This window comes from Macrobrachium nipponense, chromosome 21 (genome assembly GCF_015104395.2).
Source record: "Macrobrachium nipponense isolate FS-2020 chromosome 21, ASM1510439v2, whole genome shotgun sequence".
Classification (NCBI taxonomy): domain Eukaryota; kingdom Metazoa; phylum Arthropoda; class Malacostraca; order Decapoda; family Palaemonidae; genus Macrobrachium; species Macrobrachium nipponense.
The window spans coordinates 71,856,174-71,876,788 of record NC_087212.1 but is presented as its reverse complement, the minus strand read 5'-3'; the positions used below and the strand labels follow the sequence as shown (position 1 = coordinate 71,876,788).

The following is a 20,615-nucleotide window of genomic DNA, read 5'->3' as shown; positions in this document are numbered from 1 at the left end:
GTCTTTTATTAGGCTATCCCATATATTAGTCTTTTATTAAAAAATGTTCCCTTATTTAAAGTAATACTTTTTTGCAATTTTTTCTAAATGGGCGAAGATCTCCCTTGAATTTAATCCTCACTAATAAACGTCAATTTACAGTACCTACTACGTGAACATAACTGAAACATCAGATAAATTACAAGGAAGGCACTGTGACAACTACTGTACCTTTTGTACTTTTGGGTTTATTTTCAGTTTCCGAAGGAGGTAGGCCGAAGATAATCTCTGAACAAGTTCACATGGGTCGGTTTTTTTGTGAGCTGTTGAAACGCAAGATCCCATGCCAGCAGAAGGCGGGCTCAACCTAGACTAGACAGATAGTATCCGTGACAAGGATGAAATTTAATGGACTTAACTATTTCTCTCAACTAAATAGTCACCTCACATGTGCGATTTTTTATCACTCGGGAAAAAGTTTGTTTTTCACTGTGCTAACTCAGGGATGAGGTAACTTGAAATAATAACAGAATAATAAATGAACAACTGACATATCTTTCATTGCAATAAATTCATATTTTCCCTAATCGTGATGCACAAAGAAATAAAAATAGTTATATTAGTCCTTGTACACAACCGTTAATTGTAATAAACATTGTCGATGACGCGAGAGTAAAATGGTCCTGCAGTCAGTTCTGCCATGAAGTGCATTTTCACAATTCGCTCGTAAAGATAACCGAGGAGTTATTAATGCCACTGCCGAATTTAGAATAGGATTGTATAGTATAATTTTCTCCTCAGCTCAAGTACTCAAAAGGCCATTCAAACGAAGTCGACAATGGCACCCCAACAGTTATTGTTTACATCGCTATTTCCGTCATATGGTTAGCTGAACGAAGCTTTATGGAAGTAATATCACAACACGTCGCTCGATAAACTTTTATTTTGTAAATATTTTGCTGTTTGAGCGTGAAAGTTAAAGTCTGGCAAGGACATACAATTGTCATAGGTATTAATAATACATTATTTGTTGAAAAGATTGGAGTTAGATAGAGTGGATCTTTAAAAACGGTAGTTTGCTGTGAAACTACAGTTAACCGAAATGGTGTGAAATAATTAACCTGATATGAGCAACGCAGTCTGCCTGTGGTTTGGAAATTTCTCTCGTTTGTAAAGTTAAATGTGTCGCGGTAATGGTACGACAGTAACCTGTGACTGACAAGGTCTAGAGAATACAGACCTTGGCTTGTGTTAGAAGACAAGAGAGAGGTAGGCAATTGTTCTCGTCATTTTAATTCGTACTTTGGGCCGCTAACTAGCCTAGCTAGATGTTACCTATTGCATTCGTTCTAAGTTTGGTTACATTTCGTTAGGCCAGACGCCAACCTACTCGTAACTCCTAAACCGATATTTGATAAGGTTGTCAGTTGTATAGGTAACTAGCTAGCCTATTGTAAATGTTCTTGTAATTGTTACATTTCCTGTGTAGTTTGTTACTACATAGCGAGGTGTAGGTAACCCAAAGTTAGGTATAGGTAGGTAGCTAGGTAAATTACTAAAATCACTAGCTACGTCCTTGCTTAGGCTAGGTACCTAGGTAATGTGCATTAGGACCGGGAGCCCTTTAACATCGAACCAAACTCTGAGCCATAGGTTAGGTTAGGGTGTAAGCTACCTAGGCTAAATGACTGATCGGTGACATACCCTAATCCGCCACCTCTTCCAGAACACAGCCACTTCCCAAAAAAATGCTTGAATTACCTACCTATACCTAGGGTAAAAAACCGCATGGTACAGGGGTGGACCATGTACGATCAATGTGTACAACCCCGAAAAAAGTACATTATAACGCGTCCTGACATCGGAGATGGGCATCAGACGCGACTTCTTCTTGGTGAGAAACGGAGCTAAAGACCTCGATTCCGGCGTCAGGACGCGTTAGCCTATAATGTACTTTCTGGGGGTTGTACACATTGATCGTACATGGTCCACCCCTGTACCATGCGGTTTTTTACCCTAGTAGTACCTAAGTAGTAGGTACTATGCCATAGAGGTCTCGGTGTGCTGCCAGGATGGGCAGCAACTCTTGACTGATGCTCATGACAATTCAAGTACTTTTTCATGAAGGTGGCCGCATTCCCGGATCAGTGGGCGCTACCTAGGTATTTTGCCGCTCAGTCGTTTACCCTTTCTTTCCTAAGAAGTATAGTATATAATGGTTTTTTGCTGTTAATATTTTTTGTTTTTAGGGTGAATGACCAAGGGGCGACATAGTGGCCACCAATTCCCGAATGCGACCATCTTCCCAAAAAAGTGCTTGAATTTGCTGCCATGAGCATCAGTCAAGAGTTGTGGCCCATCCTGGCAGCACACCAAGACCGCTACATTCCTCTCAAAGTATACTAAGTGTTTTCTCCTTAATCAGAAATAATGGCATGAGTCAAGCGCTTTTTCGGGAAGTGGCCACATTCCGAGAGAGGTGGTCGCTATGTTGCTGTTAAGTTATTTACCCTAACTGAGTTTTTCTATAATAGTTTGGTTACTTATCAAGGATTTACCATTAGATTTTGTCAGTCCGCTGTAATTAACCTTTAGGTAGGGTAAAATACTGAATGGCCGGTCTCTGCCGTAGCGTGACCACTTTCCCGAAAAAGTACTTTATAGGTAACATGTCCTGTAAGCCAGGATAGACATTAGTCAAGAGCCAGCAGCTGTCGAAGCAACACCTCGAGACCTCTACTTTTCTCTTACCTCTACTTTCCTCTTGAAGTAAGATTTTTCTCCTAAGTCACAATTTAAGGCTATAATTTCCGATTTTTGGGAAGGTGGTCGTGCTATGGTAGAGGTCAGCCATTGTGTATTTTACCCTAATTAGTGACCACCTTTCCGAAAAAGTCAAGAGCCAGTGGCCATTGAAGCAACACCTTGAGACCTCTACTTTCCTCTCAAAGTAAGTTTTTTCTCCCAAGTCGCAAATTAAGGCCATAATTTCCGATTTTCGGGAAGGTGGTTGTGCTATGGTATAGAGGCTGGCCATTTCTAGTATGTGCAGTGCTGTTCTGTAGTTTTACCATTTGCATTGGTGATTTGATTTAAGGTAACACTGCAGTGTTGTTCTTAGATATTCTGCTCGGCATGTTGTCACTCCAGGGGGGATTCCTCCCTAGGGGGATAGAGCCATCAATGTAACTCATGCAGTGCACTGTAGGCATTACATAAAGGTTCTTTGCAGGTCTTTTCAACCCCTAGTTTTAACCCAGCACATTCGATGTGTAGGGTAAACAACCGAGTGGACTGGCCAACTCACCGACTACCGCGGTTTTGGCCACCCTCCGAAAAAGTACTTTAACACGTCCTGACACAGGAGATGGTCATCAGTCATGAGTTACTGGTGGTGATAACAGGAGCTCAAGACCTCTACTCTCCTTTCGAAGTAAGTATTTTCTCCAAAGTTAGAAATTAAGGCCATATTTGAAGATGTAAACAGAGGGTAATGAAAAGTAAGGCCAACGCAGTACACACTACCCCAAAACGCTTTCGAAATTTTTACTTACGATTATAAAAGTTTAGAAGATTGACGCCATCTCGATGTTTGGGGAGTCACTTGTGTCAACAAACTTCCCATTTCCTGTGCTAAATTGTCTGTGATTAGAACGGCCTGCCACGCGATTGCCACCATATTCGATTTCAAAACTGCCTTGAAAACATATTTTATGAAGAGGTCACATGCTTATTTTAGTTTGTATGGGGCTTTCATATATCACATTATGTTGACGAAACTTCAATCTTTTGAATGGTATGCTTAAAGTTGTAATTGTATTCTTGTTTCACCAATTAAATATTGAGTGAATAAGGCCTGGCCAGCTCGATGACAGTGGATCGTCTGCGGTTGTTTACCCTAGGTTCCAGCGCCTGGCCTATGCCCTAAATTTTATATTCCAATGGGTAGTTGTGAGTTGGTGAAGCCCCCTCTTGTAAGGTCAGAGCATTGCACCCTAGGGTAGGTTAGGTTAGGATGTATCCCTCTTGAAATATTTCTGATCTGTTTTGAACAGGACCTGCAGAAATTGGCTTAATGTGCACAACTCTTTGTCAATGTATATTGGAAAGGGTGTATAAAATCCAGTACAGGTGAGATAATCTGACACATTTGCAAAATTAATGAGAAATTTGCTGTCTCTTTATATTACAAGTCCGTCCATGAGGGTTATACTGAATATAGCAGAAGTTCCATGGGGCACCACATTTGGTACCAGCCCCTCATGGATGAAAGACAGTAAATTTATCTAGTATCTCTATAATTTCTCAAATGATCTTTCCTGTACTACTGTATTATAAGCTAATAGACCCTTTGCTATACATTCTTGAGTAAAATATTCCACAAGTAAACGATATTTGTTCCTACGCGCTATACAAACCCTCAGTCCTTTATGTTATTCATTACTTAAGGTGTAGCCTGAACACGGCCACTGAAATCTTTAACAAGGCTGTTTGGTAGTTAACTACTGATCCGGTCATTGGTTGTCCCTCTGACCGGACTTAAACTTTTCAATCTGCTTCTGACCGTCGATGTGGATAGATGTGTTCTTCATTGTTCTCTACCTGACTGTGATCACTGATTTCTTTTTCAATCCTGGTGGGATTTTTCCTTTTTCTTTTGCGATTGTTGCTGATAGTGTGTTTGTGATTAATTGTAATATCATGCAAATCCATGAATTGCAACAGCCTGTGTCCTCACGCCCTTTGCTTATCATGCCTTGGGTGTGAGTGTAAGCTAGATGATATGTGTGTGGAGTGTTCCATTTGGTCTGCAGCACAGTGGGGGAAGTTTGCCGGGAAGAGGAAATATATTAGTCTTCAAATCTGTGACGGGAGGTAAGACTCTTCCCACCACACCTATGGTACCTAACCTTACCTCTACCTCTCTCCTGGCAATCGTCCCGTACTTGCTGTCACCCCTTCAGGGGAGGCTTCTGCTTCTTCTTCCCCTTCCAATGAGTCGGAAAGGGAAGAGGGGGGAATTCTCCCTTGCTCCGAAGGCACATGTTTGGAATGAGGGGGAATCCCCCCCCCCCCCCCCCCCCCCCCCCGGGGCCCCCCCCCCCCCCCCCCCCCCCCCCCCCATTAACCCAACTTTTGCTTCCGCAGGTAAGTTGTCAGGTTTAGTTCAAGCATGGACATCCTTGGGACTGGCTGATACTCCATCAAGCCAGGCTTTACTGGCACACCTAAATGGGTTTGCCAGTAGCGCAGTAACGCATCACCACATTGATGCTGCCCAGCTACTATGAGCCTCCTCACCTGGTATGATCAGGCCCCATATGCCAACATACCAGTTGCCAGCTCTCTTCCTCCCCCTGGTTTTGGTGTGGCACCGCTACCCGTTGCAAGGGTTACTGCCCCTCTGTCTTCTCTGGTTGTGACAGAGGTGACACCACCTGCTGTTCCTGCTGTAATTCCTGCCTCTGTTCCTGTACCCCCGACCTGCCCCTGTACCAGCTCCTGTACCTGATGAATAGTCTGCCATTCCTTTGGGGCCCCTGACAACGCTACTGGGGAAGCTGTCGAAGAGGAAGGCAAAGAAGAGGAGATCCAAGAAAGTGTCGTCGTCTTCAGCTTCGTCTTCGTCCTTACCGTCATCATCGTTGTCTGCAGCCTCCTCACCTCCCCCTTCGAAGGCTTCACGGCCTAAAAAGGGAAGGTAGCTTCTTCGGCCCCAAAGAAGTCTTGAGCTCGAGACTTCTGAGGGTCTGCCTCATCCGTTCAGGGAGGAAGCACTTGGCTTTCTTGCTGGAAGTGGAACCGTGATGTCGTTGGAAGTGGGACCTTGATGCTGTCCCCAGGGACCAGGGTCTTAGGAACCTTTGGAGCTCGAACTAAGTTTCGTTTGCCAGCCTCTGCTCCCAAGAGCACTGCTTGAGGGACAGGGACTGTGTCAGAGTCCCATTTGCGAGCATCTCCAAGTGTACAATCACTTAAGGGAGGACGTATATCCAGTCAAGGAAGGCGTGTCCTCTCGCCATGGCAGTGGCACTTGATGAGAGCAGGGAATGAGCCATGGTTCAAACCCACCTGTGAAGACCAAGGAATCTGGAGAAACTAAGAGGAGGTCCCTTATACAGCCCTCTGTGCATGAGATTTCAACCTCGAAGAGGGCTAGGATGTGTCGTGAGGATGATCCATATTCCCGCCAGGCTGCTATGTAGCTGCTTTGCTGGTAGCCACAACTCTGGTAGCCATGACGCTGCCAGCCACTTTGCTGCTAGCAGGGCTGCTGCTGCAGCAAGGTGAGAATAAGCTTTCTCAGGAGTGTGTCTCACTGAGGTGACCACGCTCTCCTAGACCCACGTCCTTGCTGTCACCGCGAGTTGACATTAGGAACGTCTCATTCCCTCTGGCAGTGGCACTGTTAGAAGGAATATGAGCATCCAGTCCTCCTCTCCTATTCCCTCTACTTCCATGGCCTACACCGGGAGGGGCAAGGCAAATAGTAGAAATCCCTTGGAGCGTTCGCCTTGGGAATCAGTGTCGGGGGGCCCATATTCCTGGAGGGGTTTTAGGGCCTTACCAGACATGCCTGTGTTGTTGAGGAAGGATCTAGGGGGTTGGTGAGGTTTTCACTTGATGGATAGTTGATTGGAAGGACACCCCTGAGATTCAGAGGACCTTTGCTGAGATTGTAGCGCTGATACATCAGCATAACAATCTCGGGGAAGCGACTACAACCTCCTCTAGTGGAGAACGCTCCTCTCGTCTCAAAGCCTTTTGGGGACCCAAGAGGGAACCCAAGGTCTCGACAGGGCTGCTGTGGTCTTGCTTGGCCAAGATGTGTTGGACCAGGTGAATGGCTTTGTCACCAGACAAGAAAATTTTCTTAGGTCCAATCGTTCGGACAAGCTACTTCCCCCTCCTCTACCTTGCCAGAGGCACTTCTACACACTTTCGGAGAGGCCTTTACTGACGAAACGGTAGACCCTGCCCTGGTTTGCCTGGGTCCCGGTCTGTCACTGCAGCACCTGACAGGCGAGTTTGTATCTCTCTCTCAGCAGGAAGCAGCAGCGCTGGAGGCTACAGTGATGGCAGCTCTTCAGGCAGTCTCCTCGCTAGACATGTGGTCCTGCAGTGTCTTAGAGTCGTTTCTTCCTCTGGGACAATCGTCCCCCCAGGGGAAGACTCTGCTTTGGGGAGACTGCCAGTCTGGTGGTAGGGCTATCTCCTACCTGGCCCACCAGAGAAGCAAACCTGTGGGCAAACCTGGTGCTCAAGAGACGCAATGCTATCCTCTCTCGAATCACGAGGTCCCTGGGCCCCAAGTCGGTATTGGCCCTACGTAATGGACCATTGCTGGATTCCACCTCTCTCTTCAGTAGAGAACAGGTGGATGATGCGGTGGACAAGCGCAGGGATGACGACAAAAGTCCGGCTTGTCCACCTGGCTGGGGCGAAGACCTCTGGTTCTTCGCGTTCCACTGCGGCTAGACCATCGAGTCTAGCTAGCACCTCCTCGGCCCCGAAGAAGACAAACAATTTTAAAGGAACCTGAGGAACTGCCCAGTCATCATCTTCCTCTTCAAAAGGAGCGACATCACGTCCCTTTCAGCCCTGCTTGCCTATGGGAAAGGGGGTTAAGGGTACGAAGAAGGGGAAACACTAGGGTTGGCTTTCCCCTCCAGCTGCTGCCACTGGTGGGGGATTGCATGTCGAGCCATAGGGCAACATGGCAGTGACATGGAGCAGAGTTATTTTTGAATGTAGTATGCAAATTACATACAGTGAATTTATCAAGAATGAATGTAGGAAGAAAGTTGCGTAAGTGGCACATCTGGGGTTTGTACACTATGTAGGCCTGTTTAATCTTGGAGACCTGCGAGGGGCTTTGGAGGGAATTGACGACTTTTCCATGTCTGGGCTAAGGAACACAGGGAGATCTGAGTTGGGAACTTGATTGGAGCTGGGCACTGGATATAAGAAGCGACGGTTCTGACATAGCACTCAACCACTTGGGAGGCGGATCTCGTACTTGTGTGATCGTGGGCCACCCTCCTGAGAGAGTGAGCGAGAGTGATGGACAGACGAACACCTAAAGTGGACCCTGCCTATTCGCAGTTCCTGATTCACAGCTTCACTTATTCATGGATTTTTTTATGGAACATATATCTACATTACAGGCAGTCCCCCGCTCTTCTCGGCGGTGTGCCGATAAGTGAAAACCCCCATTGAAACTCGCTGATTTATGGCACCGATAACCAGGTATGTTATGGCACCATTACTATTACCAGTACCTTATAGTGCTGATAACCGGAACTTTGCGTGTTATGGCACTAGACAAGTACGTACTACCATAAAACTGTATCGCCATTAACCAGTCCGCCAATAACCAGGAACTGCCTGTATTCGTGGAAAGTTTGTCTATTAACAGAATTTTTCATAGATATTCAATAATTACCGTTTTCATATTTTAATTACCGAAAAAAGGGTGTTAGTGTCCCATCATCATAGGACATCTCCTCAATTGAAGAGCATACTGACCTTATGTCATCATAAGAGGATTTCCTCATAGGACGTCTCCTCTGTTGATGATGTGCATTCCATTGGCGGTGCAAATTTGATTGACAGTGCACAGGTTGACAGTAGAGCACAGGCAGTCCCTGCTTATTTGATCAAAACACTGATCTCTCTCTCTCTCTCTCTCTCTCTCTCTCTCTCTCTCTCTCTCTCTCTCTCTCTCTCTCTCTCTCTCTGCTGGGATATGTAAGAAGATATGATCCTTCAGACATTGGATCTATAGAATACACATGAGTGAAGTATCTCAACTGAGATAACATTTTGTTTTGTACACAAAAGTATCTTTCAGTGGCATACCATTCCTCTCTCTAGCTTAGGGAAAAAGGAATGATGACAAATGTGTATAGATAGATAGTAGTACTGTAGTTTCTAGTCTGAACGAATATATCTATCAACTGATCTAGAAATTAAGCTCAGGAAACTTACTTTCAGTCAAGGAAGGGTGTCTGGAGCCCCTTTCCTTGGTCCTGATGCTGTTAAGTTACTCCTGTGAGGAGTGGGAGGGTGATCTGTGACAGTGATAGTACTCGGACACAGAGGTACTTTCAGTTTGATGGCCATCAGGGAATCAAAGCGAGATGGGTGAAGTTTTGGCCGTTTTTTGATGAAGCCAAGAGATAGGACAGTTCATCTTGATGTACAGTCTCGGTCAACCTTGAAAGATTGATAATACGTACTCTTTCTTTTCTTGATTGCCTGTTGTGGGCTCTGCTCTGATCTGATTATTCTACATATTTCAAAGGTGATCAGTTAAATTGATTGTTCTCCTTCTTTGGTCCTGTGGCACCAAAAAATAGCATGAATTCTGTGTTATCCCCATAATCTAGTCTTTCAACCCAAAGACAGTGACTCATTCGTTAGTTTGGAGCTGCCCAAGAAATTATGGCAAGGGATCCTTTAACTAGGGAAATGATTGACCAAGCATACCGTGAAACTTCCTATTGGGCATCTGTAAGTTTCAGGCAAGATCTCTTTAGAGGGCAAAGTCATCTATCTGTCATCTGTTGCATTCAGAGAGGACCTGTAGATAGAGTACTAGGATAGAATGTATTTGTGAAATTCACATTCATATCCTCTTACCTTGGAGTGTTGCCCTTAGGCCAAAGGAGCATTTTTCTGGCTAGGGTAAGGATCTATCAAATGTACTGTGCAACATTCTGGTGGTCATCAGTACTTTTAGGGCAACATCTTTAGAGGCCATAGTCACCCATCTGTCTTATCGCATTCAGGAAGAACCCGTCGCTCTAGTAGTACTAGGATAGAATGGAATTGTGCAGTTCACATTCTTATCCTTTTACCTTGGGTTATCGACCATGGGTCCTTTGGCTCCCTTTCCTTGGATCCTTGGTGGATTCTCAACAAGCCATGGTTTACCCAGCTCTCGGGGGACATGGCATCTCGCCTAAGGTGTGCGGCTACAAGGAGGTGTGGGTGGGACTGGCCTCTTACCTTCCTCTTGTTTTCTTTCCTCTTCCAGTCGACACAGGAAGAGTGAAAAAGCCATCGCAAGCTGGACTGGCGTGCATGCAATTGATCTACATAACCGAGTGTTGTATCTATAATCAAGTTTGTTTGGATTAATAGATGCATTTCCTACCATCTCTAGCAAGGAGAGAGGACTGACCAACTAGGGGCAAGGCAGTTTGTTATTTTTAGCTACATTGTCTTTGACATTGTGGGTTCATCCATACCTTTTGAAGTGCTCCGAAATATGTCACTTGAACATCTCTTGTTCAATAGACCAGAGGTACAGTAGCCTTCCTTTGCTCTTTCATGACCAGGAAGAGAATACCAGGCAAGCCAAACTACCAGTCAGTTCAGAGAATTACTTGGTCCTCCTTCCAATAGTTAGTCTCCATATGTAAAGACAGAGTATTTGTATTTGTTTAGGAACAAATACAAATTTTTAATTATAATTAGTATTTTCCTAACATACAAACCTGAGGTCATTACATAAAAGGCCCACCTCTTACCACCCCTCAAGTCTTTTACCTGGGCCAAAGGGTAAACTGAAAGAGATTGAATGCATACTGGTTGGGTGGTCAGTACTTCTGCCTCTACCTTAGGTAACTATTACCATAACCTCCTTGCAAAAGTTTAATGGACGGACTTTTCCGGCTTCACCGAAATTTATTTATATGTAAAGATCTCAGGTTTGTATGTTAAGAAAAATACATATTAATGAAAAATGTATTTATGATAAATTATTAAAAGTCAGGTTTAAGTATTTTTAGAGTTTATTTTTGGTTTGAACTATCAAAATAGGTAGTTATAAGTGTTTTTAGAGGGGTGTCAAGTATTCATGGCTTTTAGCTATTCGTGGTGGGGTTGTGGTACGCATCCCCTGCGAATCCCAGTGGTCTGCTGTACAGCAAACTCCCCGTATTTGCGAGGGATGCGTATACCCTCCCTCCTCCCTCGAATAGCTAAAATCTGCGAATACTTAAAAGCCCCTTAAAAAACACTTGGAACTGCCTATTTTGGTAGTTCAAACAAAAACTATCACCTGAGTATTTTAATACTTTTACACATAAAGTACATTTAGTCAAGAAAATATGAAAAGACAGTGATTAGTGAATATTTCTCAGTGAAAAATACCGCGAATAGGCAAAATTTCCATGATAAATGTGTATATATGTATGTTCCATAGAGAAATCTGTGAACTGCTGAGTTTGCAAATTGTGAGAATGCTAATGCTTACAGGGGGTTTCTGTGTATGGATGTGAACCAACAGGACATTTGGGACGATGGAGACTTTCAGAATGGACATGTGATCTAGAATGAGACACAAATATAATGTGTACGTGTTGAATTTTCAGTGTGTGAGGTAGAACTGCGGGACCTGGGAAGGAGCTAATCACTAGAAGCAAGCAATCAAACCAAAGAAAACATGGGCAAAAGAGAGGGAAACACCTGCTTTGGTAGAGAGGGCAACAGCAAGTTTTACTAGTAAGGTGGTAGGGAAGAAAATGAATGCATCACAGCATCATGGGTGAGAGAAGGTCGACTGATGCCTCTTCTCTTATCCCATTTGTCGAACCCCATTGCCACCAATTCCTTGTTCTACAATTTTATATGACTTACTGGATTCCAGCTGGCACTAAATGAATTTATCTGTACTATTGTTAGCTATGAAAAATACAAATTGATAAAAAATGTCATATGCCCGGCAGTTAGACATATTAAACATTGCAGATTAGACATGAACTACTTAAAAGTTATTATGCATTGCTGTACAAGGTAATTCACTTATACACAAATACACACAGACCAGTCTTAAAATTATCATGAAATGCAGAAGTTTTCAAGAAATGGAATACCCATAAGTGAGAATTAGTGCTAGAAAAATAATACAGGTTTAAAGGGTACTGAAAACGAAAAGTAGCCAGTCCATAGTAATGTACCCAAAGGCATTATAAAAAAACCAGTTATCCTTAACAAACATCAAATTAGCAATAGCAGTGTCTTGTGGCTAAGAGAATCTGAAGCATGCAGAAATATGCAAAACAATAATGAAAGAAAGCTACTTTATCATAAATCATATATTACACCTGAAAGCTAGCTTTGGAAGTACTAATGGACAAGTAATTTTGAGAAGTACCTAAGTGGATGTGGATACTACTGTATAATCATGACATTCCATAGTTTTGTAATGAGAAAGAAGGAAAAAATTTTCTTTCAGTTAAGTTCAATAATGCTGATAGAGAAAGTTTTATATAAGTAATTTTCTTGTTTGACAGATTTCCCGAACAGTTCTAAAATGAGTTGGCCAAAGGTGATCCATCAGTCTCTGAAGAAATTCCCTTACCACAAGCAATCATTACGATGGACAAGCAAAGTAAGTAGCTTGTTTATTGTGCCTAGCTTTATGTGGATTGTGTGTGAAGAATGTATTTAGAGGTAAGAACCATTGCTTCCCATTGCTTCTAATATGATTGTTTATCTTGGTGAACAAACTACAGTATGTACATGTATATTACTTATGATTGCCTATATTCAGCATCATAAGGATTTGTGAGGGTTTTCCTTTTGACTTGTTTAGATTATCTGATGGGTTCTCTTCATGTCTTATCAGTTTTTTTTGTCCCGTTACGGGGGTGGTTATTATTATCATTATTATTATCATTATTATTAATATTATTATTATTAGTTATATTTATTAATTATTATTATTATTTTATTATTATTATTATTTTATTTTTTTTATTTTTTGTTTTGTTTTATTATTTTTTATTATTTTTTATTTTTATTATTATAGAGATCTGGATAAACTAATCCTTTAAATGGTTGACCCTCTCACCATCTCATTATATGCCCCAGCTAAACCAATATGAAATTGAAGTTGGTTTATAGAAACTAAACAGTGCAGCCTTGATACTGGTCATGAATGGTCTTGATCAAGAGCTTAGGGGACAGGTATGATAAGAACCACCATGGTAGGACTGACGAGCACAAGCAGGCAGCTCTTAGGGAAGTGATTATTTCATTGATGTCACTGAGGAAAATTATATATACATCCCTGCAATGATCTATTTTTTTTTCACCTCTTATCTCCAGGTATTGTGTTCCTGCTTCTCTGCTGGAGAATTGTTAGACTTTATGAATAGGCTTCATCAACTTCGAATTTTGTCTTCGATCTCTTTGGCTCTAATTTTTATGGTCTTTGTATGCTTCTGTTTGCTTTTTACATAAATTTTCCCGTGGTTCAAATCCCTTTATTGCTATTGCTGCCTTTTCATTCCCCTTGGTATTTTTGCTGCTGTTATTGGTACCATGTAGAGTTGCTTTTATTATGACAAATCCTAATGCCTAATGGCTGTCTTGCTTCTTGTACTGTTTCTGCCAGTGAGGATAGGCTCTTCACTATAAGCTATGTAATATTTAGTTGCTATACACTACAAGTAATGTGAGTAGGCTCTGTGGAATTGAATATACCATAAGTGATTCTGTTAACATTTAGTTACTTGTTTGAGAGCATCTGCATGTTAAGTTTAGGTTCCATTATAAAGAAATGTTCTCATGCTTAGTTAAACCTCATGAGGATTACCAGAAAGCTATACAAATGACCAGACCAGGGTCCTCCTGTTTGTTTAACATTTTCACTGTACTTGTCCCTTCTGAAAGAATATAAATTCTGTAAATATTAAGTGATCATCAGAGAATGAACTTGAATTCTGAAGGAGAATTTCAGCTGTATGTATGTACTAAATTGTCCATGATGCAAGAACACGCTCTTACTTTTTTGAAACGCATAATTATGGATTAGAATTGAGAAGTCTTGCATTGAAATATGATATTGTTATTGTACAATAAAGTTTCATACATACTTACCTGGCCAGAATATATACTTAGCTATAGACTCCGTCGTCCCCGATAGAAATTCGAATTTCGCGGCACACGCTACAGGTAGGTAGGTCAGGTGATCTACCGGCCTGCCGCTGGGTGGCAGGAATAGGAACTATTACCTTCTAAGGACAGATTTTTCTCTTCCACCTGTCTCCTGAGGGGAGGCTGGGTGGGCCATTCAATCGTATATATCTGCCAGGTAAGTATGTATGAAACTTTATTGTACAATAACAATATCATTTTCATACATTCAACTTCCCTGTCAGATATATACTTAGCTGATTGGCACCTTTGGCGGTGGGTAAGAGACAGCTAATTACTGATTAGACAGGTAAACAACATACGTTGTAGGTAATAGATAAATAAAACCTTGGTTCCTATGTGTTTAGACGAAGGGTTGACTTCCTAGCTATTGCTAGGTGTCTGCTTCGTCTCAAGAGCCTCAGCGAGGATGTGACCTATGGCTAAGAGTTCTTGTAGATCTGTCAATGGGGTCTTATCCACTTACTCGACAGAATCTAATGGTCATTTGTCAATGGGGTCTTATCCACTTACATGACAATACACCTATGCCTAGGGGCATAATTAAGGAGCACAACACCGATCCCGATCCCTGATCCTAACACGAGGGTTTGTGCTTAGTTTAAAAGAGCTATCCCCAAACTCCTTTCAAACAAACAAACAAAAAAAAAAACTTTTAACATAAAAATTAACTCAGTTAAGGATCAGTGTCGGCTCCCTATCCCAGCAACGTATCCGTAGACACGTAAAACCAAGAGAGAAGGATCTCTCGTAGGTCAACTTGACCTCCTTCGTGCAAAGGGAAGTCAACACAGAGTTGCATCTCCCTTAAGTTACAGCTAATATGTCCTTCACGACATATTGTTATGTAACGAACAAGAATTCATAAAAGCTCGCACTTCAAGCGCTTTTAATTCTCAGCTGTTTGAAGGAATCATCAGTCATTCGTGAAGTGCTTTTAGCGATCACACTTATTTCAAAGAAGACAGGGCTTCCTTTGAAATGGATCTTTTCTGGATGAAGCCTAGAGCCTGGCTTGCGCCTGGGTGGCGCCTCGAGTCTGGTTGGAGCCTCGAGCCTGGCTGGAGCCTCGAGCCTGGCTGGAGCCTCGAGCCTGGCTGGCGCCTCGCTGCCTACACTGTGGTTGGCCGCCTAGCTCCTGGAAGGCGCTTTTTTGGCCTGACTCATGGCTGGCGCCTCGCGCCTGGAAGTAGCTTCGCGCCTAGCTCCAGACTGGTACTATTTGGCGTCTGGCCCCTGGCTGACTCCTCTCCACTTGCTGGAGCTTCGAGCTTGTAGAGTCCCGAGGATGTCTGGCGATGCCCACATCAGACACTCTTATCTGTCTGACTTGTTCGCCTCCAGCGCATCTGCGCTAGGTTGGAGGCCCCCTCTTTCTCTTCATCAGACAATGACAGTGTTCCTTGAAACTGTCTGCCTCTGGCGTTTTTTACGCCTGTTTTGGCATTTGGCGCCTGGTTGGCGCTACATTGTCCGAAAGTCCTGAAACTCCACAATGGTTTATCAGGAGATTGGAGAAGGGTGGAAGAAATTCTTCCACTTTGAGCTTCTGGCCTCTCCGGCAAGGGAAGGTGATTGTAGTAAACTACATCCATTAGACGATAGGACATCTAACAGTACGAGAGATAAGAGTCTTCCTCCGAGGAGGATCCTTCTTGAATCCTTCCGTTGCTAACGAGATCTCTTCTTACTTGCTGATGAAGTTCCTCGTTGCAGAATCTTCCCTATCCTTGTCCGAAGGAAGGGAAGGGGCTTGGAAGTCGAAGGAGACTCCGAGCTGAAATTGGGAGGACTCCTGATTTCTAGCTCTTTACTGTATCTCTCTGAATACCTTCTGGGAAGCATTTCGAACCCTCATCGTATCCCAAAGACTTTGTAGGCAAAAACGTTTAAACCATCTCTTCTTATGTAGGTGAAAACGTAAGTACCCTGCCCTGGGCAACGAAACTTCTATCTGAAATCGTTGAGTCAGGAATAGAGGGTTTTAGTTCTCTTGCCAGACATACTATGCTGGCAAGAACCCATTGCTGAGTCTCCATTAAATCTGATGCGAGATTCCAATGCACAAAAAATTCACCTGTCTTCTTGGTAGTTAAGGGCCAAGAGAAAACAAAGAATTCCCTCATAAAATTTCTCAAAGAAGTTTGATGAGGAGCAGTTCCATCTTGTCGGAACACGGAATCTGAAGCCACAAAAGATCCCATTCGAAGTACATGATATCCTACTCTTGTCGTATTGAGGATCATATCAGATCCCGAAGATCTTAATCCTCTGCTATCTCTAATTCTCCTTGTATAGACAGAGTATAGCCTTTTACTGTGCTCTTTGATAGCAGATATATATAAAGTTGATTCTTCCCTCTGAAAAGGAAGAAAAAACCTATATGTGGTTCACAGAGGTATCGGAAGAGGACAGTTTCCTCTTCCATCAAACACGATCTGCAGCAATTCTATGTCCTGGCTATGACTATTGTCATTCACCTTTAAAAATCCTCTCATTCATGTCCACTTCTGGTCAGTCTGCACGAAGACTGACTCAGAGTGGAGAGGTTGTTAAGGTCCATTTGTAATAGATGCTTATAGAATATTCAGACTGTCTCGGAAAAGACTTCCAAAAACATGCTGTGAGAACGTGACCTCTGTGAATCCAACCTCTAAGGCCAAAATGAGGCATAAAGTATTATCCTCTCTTTCTTTGACGCCCTTTATCTAAATTCTGTAAAGCATTTATATTTAGGGGAAAAAAAAAACTAAAGTTTATTCCCCTTTCTATAAAATAAAGATGGTCTATATTGCTACTTCTCTTGGTTCAAGGAAAAGGAAGCAGTCTACAGGAAGCCTGTTCGTCTTCTACCTTGCTAAGAGATCTATGAAGAAGACTTTCCGTAGGTTCTCACAACTCTTTGCAATAAATGTTAGACATATGATAACAGTTATTATCGTTGATCGAGAAGGTTCTCACGGACATGCAAATCTTGCATCGAACCTCTTTTCCAAATAGGTTCTCTTTGTTAACGCGAACAGGAGCGAAAAAAGAGATTCTCAATGCTCTTTGCGATATGAGAGAGTCGTGGAATTGGCCTAAGTGATTGAATGGGTAACGAAATCAGGAACGAATCTTGCCGTTACCGAGCGTGCTGTCTGAGAGGCTACTGGACTCTTATGTTAATAACTCGCTAAAACGAGAAAATATCTTGGATGGTGCTCTTGGCTCATTGCGCCAGGTTGGCGCTTCAGACCGGCGCTTTCTTCTAATACTCTTTATGTTATGTGCCAGAACATCTGTGCCTTTATGGTACCCGACATCCTTACACGTTACTTCCGTTCTTAGTAGGAAAAAACTCTTATTTACGTAGTATATTCTACTCGGGGAAAACCATTTCTGCCACGAAGAGAATGTTTCCCATTCCACTCATCCATCTTCTCTTGAGCAATATCTGATTCTAAAAAGGTTGTGTGCGTTTCTCGAAAGACTTGACCATACCGTAGTCTTAAAGTGAATTCTCTACTACATCCATCTTCTCACTAAGCATGTATTCTAATAAGCCATGCTTCGTAAGCATGAGAGCATTATATAATATAATGTTCTGCTGTGTTAGAATCCTTTAATAATGTTCCCTACGGTAAACAGCATTGAAAGGTTATAATATCTTTCTTATTGAAAGCTTCTTAGCAAAAGGCAGACAATATTTTATTTATGTTAGCTTAACTATCCCCTCTATTCGAGACTAAGTCCATGATTGTAGGGGGAATATACGGTTAACCATTCGATCCCGTTTGAGAGAGAGATGCAACCGACTGCTAATGACCGAGACCTGGATGGTACTGTATTGGCCTTACGCTTACAATGACAGCCCGGCCGTCTCGCTCGCTGCCTGGCTGCATTCATCGTGAGTTGCCAGTTACTTCATTTAATGAAGGAATATAATAAAATTATTCCCGAGCCTAAGGAAGCTCTCAATAATGCCAATTTAAGCCAAACAACCTTTGTTAAATACTGAAGCTGAGTAGGTATTGTCGTAACAAACTTTTTAAGCGAAGTCCTTACCAGGAAAATCCTGTAAGGATATAGATAATTCCGTAGCGAACCACAAAGGCAACTATGGTATGAGTATATGACTTGTCATTCAGCAGTCGTATGCAGCAAGTCTTCCTTCTACATTCTTTCCTCTCCGATGTGGAGAGAGAATGGAAATTTTGCCCTCTCCGTTCTTTTCGTCAATAAACACGAATTAGCATTAGTCGAAAGAGATCGCAATGAAAACTCTCGGATCGAAGAGAATCCCATCAAATTTTATTCTCTTGGAGATAAGGCCGTATTCTACGCCTCTATTATCTGGAAGAGCCTCTAATCAATGAATGAGAGCTCGTACGAACCTTGTTCAATTTGCAAACGATTGCCACTCTTTCTGTAAATGGTTGGTTGCATTATTTTAGAAGGAGGAAGATTTTAATATCGTCTTATTAGTAATGAACTAATTTTTTTCAATAAAAAAGGTCGCTAAGGTCTTATAAACTGAGAGACCTGCTCCCTTATTGGCTTCCAATTCCGATCTATCTTCCATTTCCTGTCCATCAAGTTGGGAGAAGAATGACCAACCGGAGGAGAGCGCCTCCTTCCGTAAGGTGAAGGGCTTTTAGCAGTACCGATTCTAACCTGACAAGGGCTAAGGCCGCCTGTGCGACATCTTGAGTCCCCGCCAGGAAAAAAAACCGATCTTGCTCTTGCCATTACTTGCATTAAGACTATCCTGAGAAGGGCGACGGCCGCCTGTGCAACAACTCCCGTCCTTATCAGGAGAAATCCTCGAATGTCTTTCACCTTACGCAGAATCAGGATCTAACTCCAAATACGATGAAGATCCTGGTTTATAGCTTCAGGCGCTTTGCTCCTCGTTTCAGGCGCTTGAGGCTTTCAGGCGCTTTGCGCCTCATCTGAGGCCGCTTCAGAAGCCTTGCGCTCGTTTCAGGCGCTCCAGGCGCTTTGCACCTCATTTCAGGCGCCTCAGGCGCTTTTAGCCTTGTTTCAGGCGCTTCAAGCGCTCCAGGCGCTTTTCGCCTCGTTTCAGGCGCTTCAGGCACTCCGAGCCTGTTTTCAGGAGCTTCAGGCGATTTGCGACTCCTTTGAGGAGCCTCCGACGCTTTTTCGCCTCTCTTCAGGCTCTTCAGGCGCTTTGCGCCTCGATTCAGGCTCTTTAGGCGCTTTGAGCCTCATTTCAGGCTCTTTAGGCGCTTTGAGCCTCATTTCAGGCTCTTTAGGCGCTTTGCGCCTCATTTCAGCCTCTTCAGGCGCTTTGCGTCCTCATTCAGCCTCTTCAGACGCTTTGCGCCTCGTTCCAGGCTCTTCAGGCGCCTCGAGCCTTGTTTCAGGCGTTTCAGGCGCTTCATGTCCGAGGAGCTAGAAGCTTAAAAATTATATATGTATGTTTAACCATTAACCGAGATCCATAATTCATTCGATCAACATATATTCTTTAATATCTAATTCGTTCTTCTCAGAATAGATATATTTTCATATAAATGTACCGATGAGGAATTTGTTGAAATAACTCTTTCAAACCCCATGGGATAGAGCCTCCGTCTATTTGTACGGGGGACGAAAACACGGATAGGGCAATGCCTCTACCGCAACTGTTATCGAAAGATATCTCTCTGAGGTTCCAATATCTACGACGAGATTATCTTGCATCTTCATTGAATCTACGCCGTTGAAACTTTCTTCTCCTTATCCGTCAACACGATAATAATAAGGGGAACACATTACATTAGGACGCCTTTCCAATGGCGAACTTGGCAGTCTGGGACGTTCTACAGAACCTGCCGAGGGACGCCTGATCGGTGGGGATTCTCTGAAACCCCCCTGCGGTTGTCGACATTCCTTCTCCTCTGGGCTTGTGAGCTTGGAAGAGGTCTAGACCTGGGAGCGAGACAGAGCCGATCAGACGCACCCTCCATTGCAATGGGGGAACACTATATTCACTTCTTACCTTTTAAAAGCTTGCATTTGAGCTATCCATTTATCTTCAATTTGCATATATAAATTTGTAGTTTCTGAGGAGTAAGAAGGTGATGAGGATGCAACAACTACTAGTACTGCTAATACTCTAACTGCTCGTTAGCACAAATGCTATTAAAGCTTATAAAGTAAGCGTATCTAGTTATATGCTTTTCTGACTTCCTAAAGTAGGAAATTAGAGTTTAATATTTCCTTAATAAAGTTGTAACCTTTATTACATGTAATAATGAATAAATATTAATAATTCTCTTTATGGCAAACTATGTGAGTGTCTACCGATGATTTCGGTAGTTTCACTTAGTATTTTCTTCGAAATTTCGAAGCGAAATTCATTAAAAAGTTAATAAAAGCGTATGCCGAACCAAAGACCCAGTACTTCCCTGCAAAAGACAGCCCAGAAGATCGATGGCGATGAAACCCGAAAATCAAATCAGGAGGAACCGTAAACGTATGTTTACAGTCCAAACGATAGAGAAAAATCTGTCCTTAGAAGGTAATAGTTCCTATTCCTGCCACCCAGCGGCAGGCCGTAGATCACCTGACCTACCTACCTGTAGCGTGTGCCGCGAAATTTGAATTTCTATCGGGGACGACGGAGTCAATAGCTAAGTATATCTGACAGGGTAAGTTGAATGTATGAAATTTCTATTGACCATGTACCTGGTAAC

General features: G+C 42.9%; 1 protein-coding gene across 1 annotated transcript in view; it reads left to right on the top strand.

Annotated features, from left to right (window-relative positions):
• Nucleotides 1-1,074: 1,074 nt before the first annotated feature.
• LOC135198159 (isopentenyl-diphosphate Delta-isomerase 1-like) overlaps nt 1,075-20,615 on the top strand; it is a 61,978-nt gene continuing 42,437 nt past the window's right edge. Inside the window, exon 1 of the mRNA XM_064225660.1 lies at nt 1,075-1,248. The gene's annotated coding sequence lies outside the window, so the exon portion shown is untranslated. The remainder of the gene's footprint in view (nt 1,249-20,615) is intronic.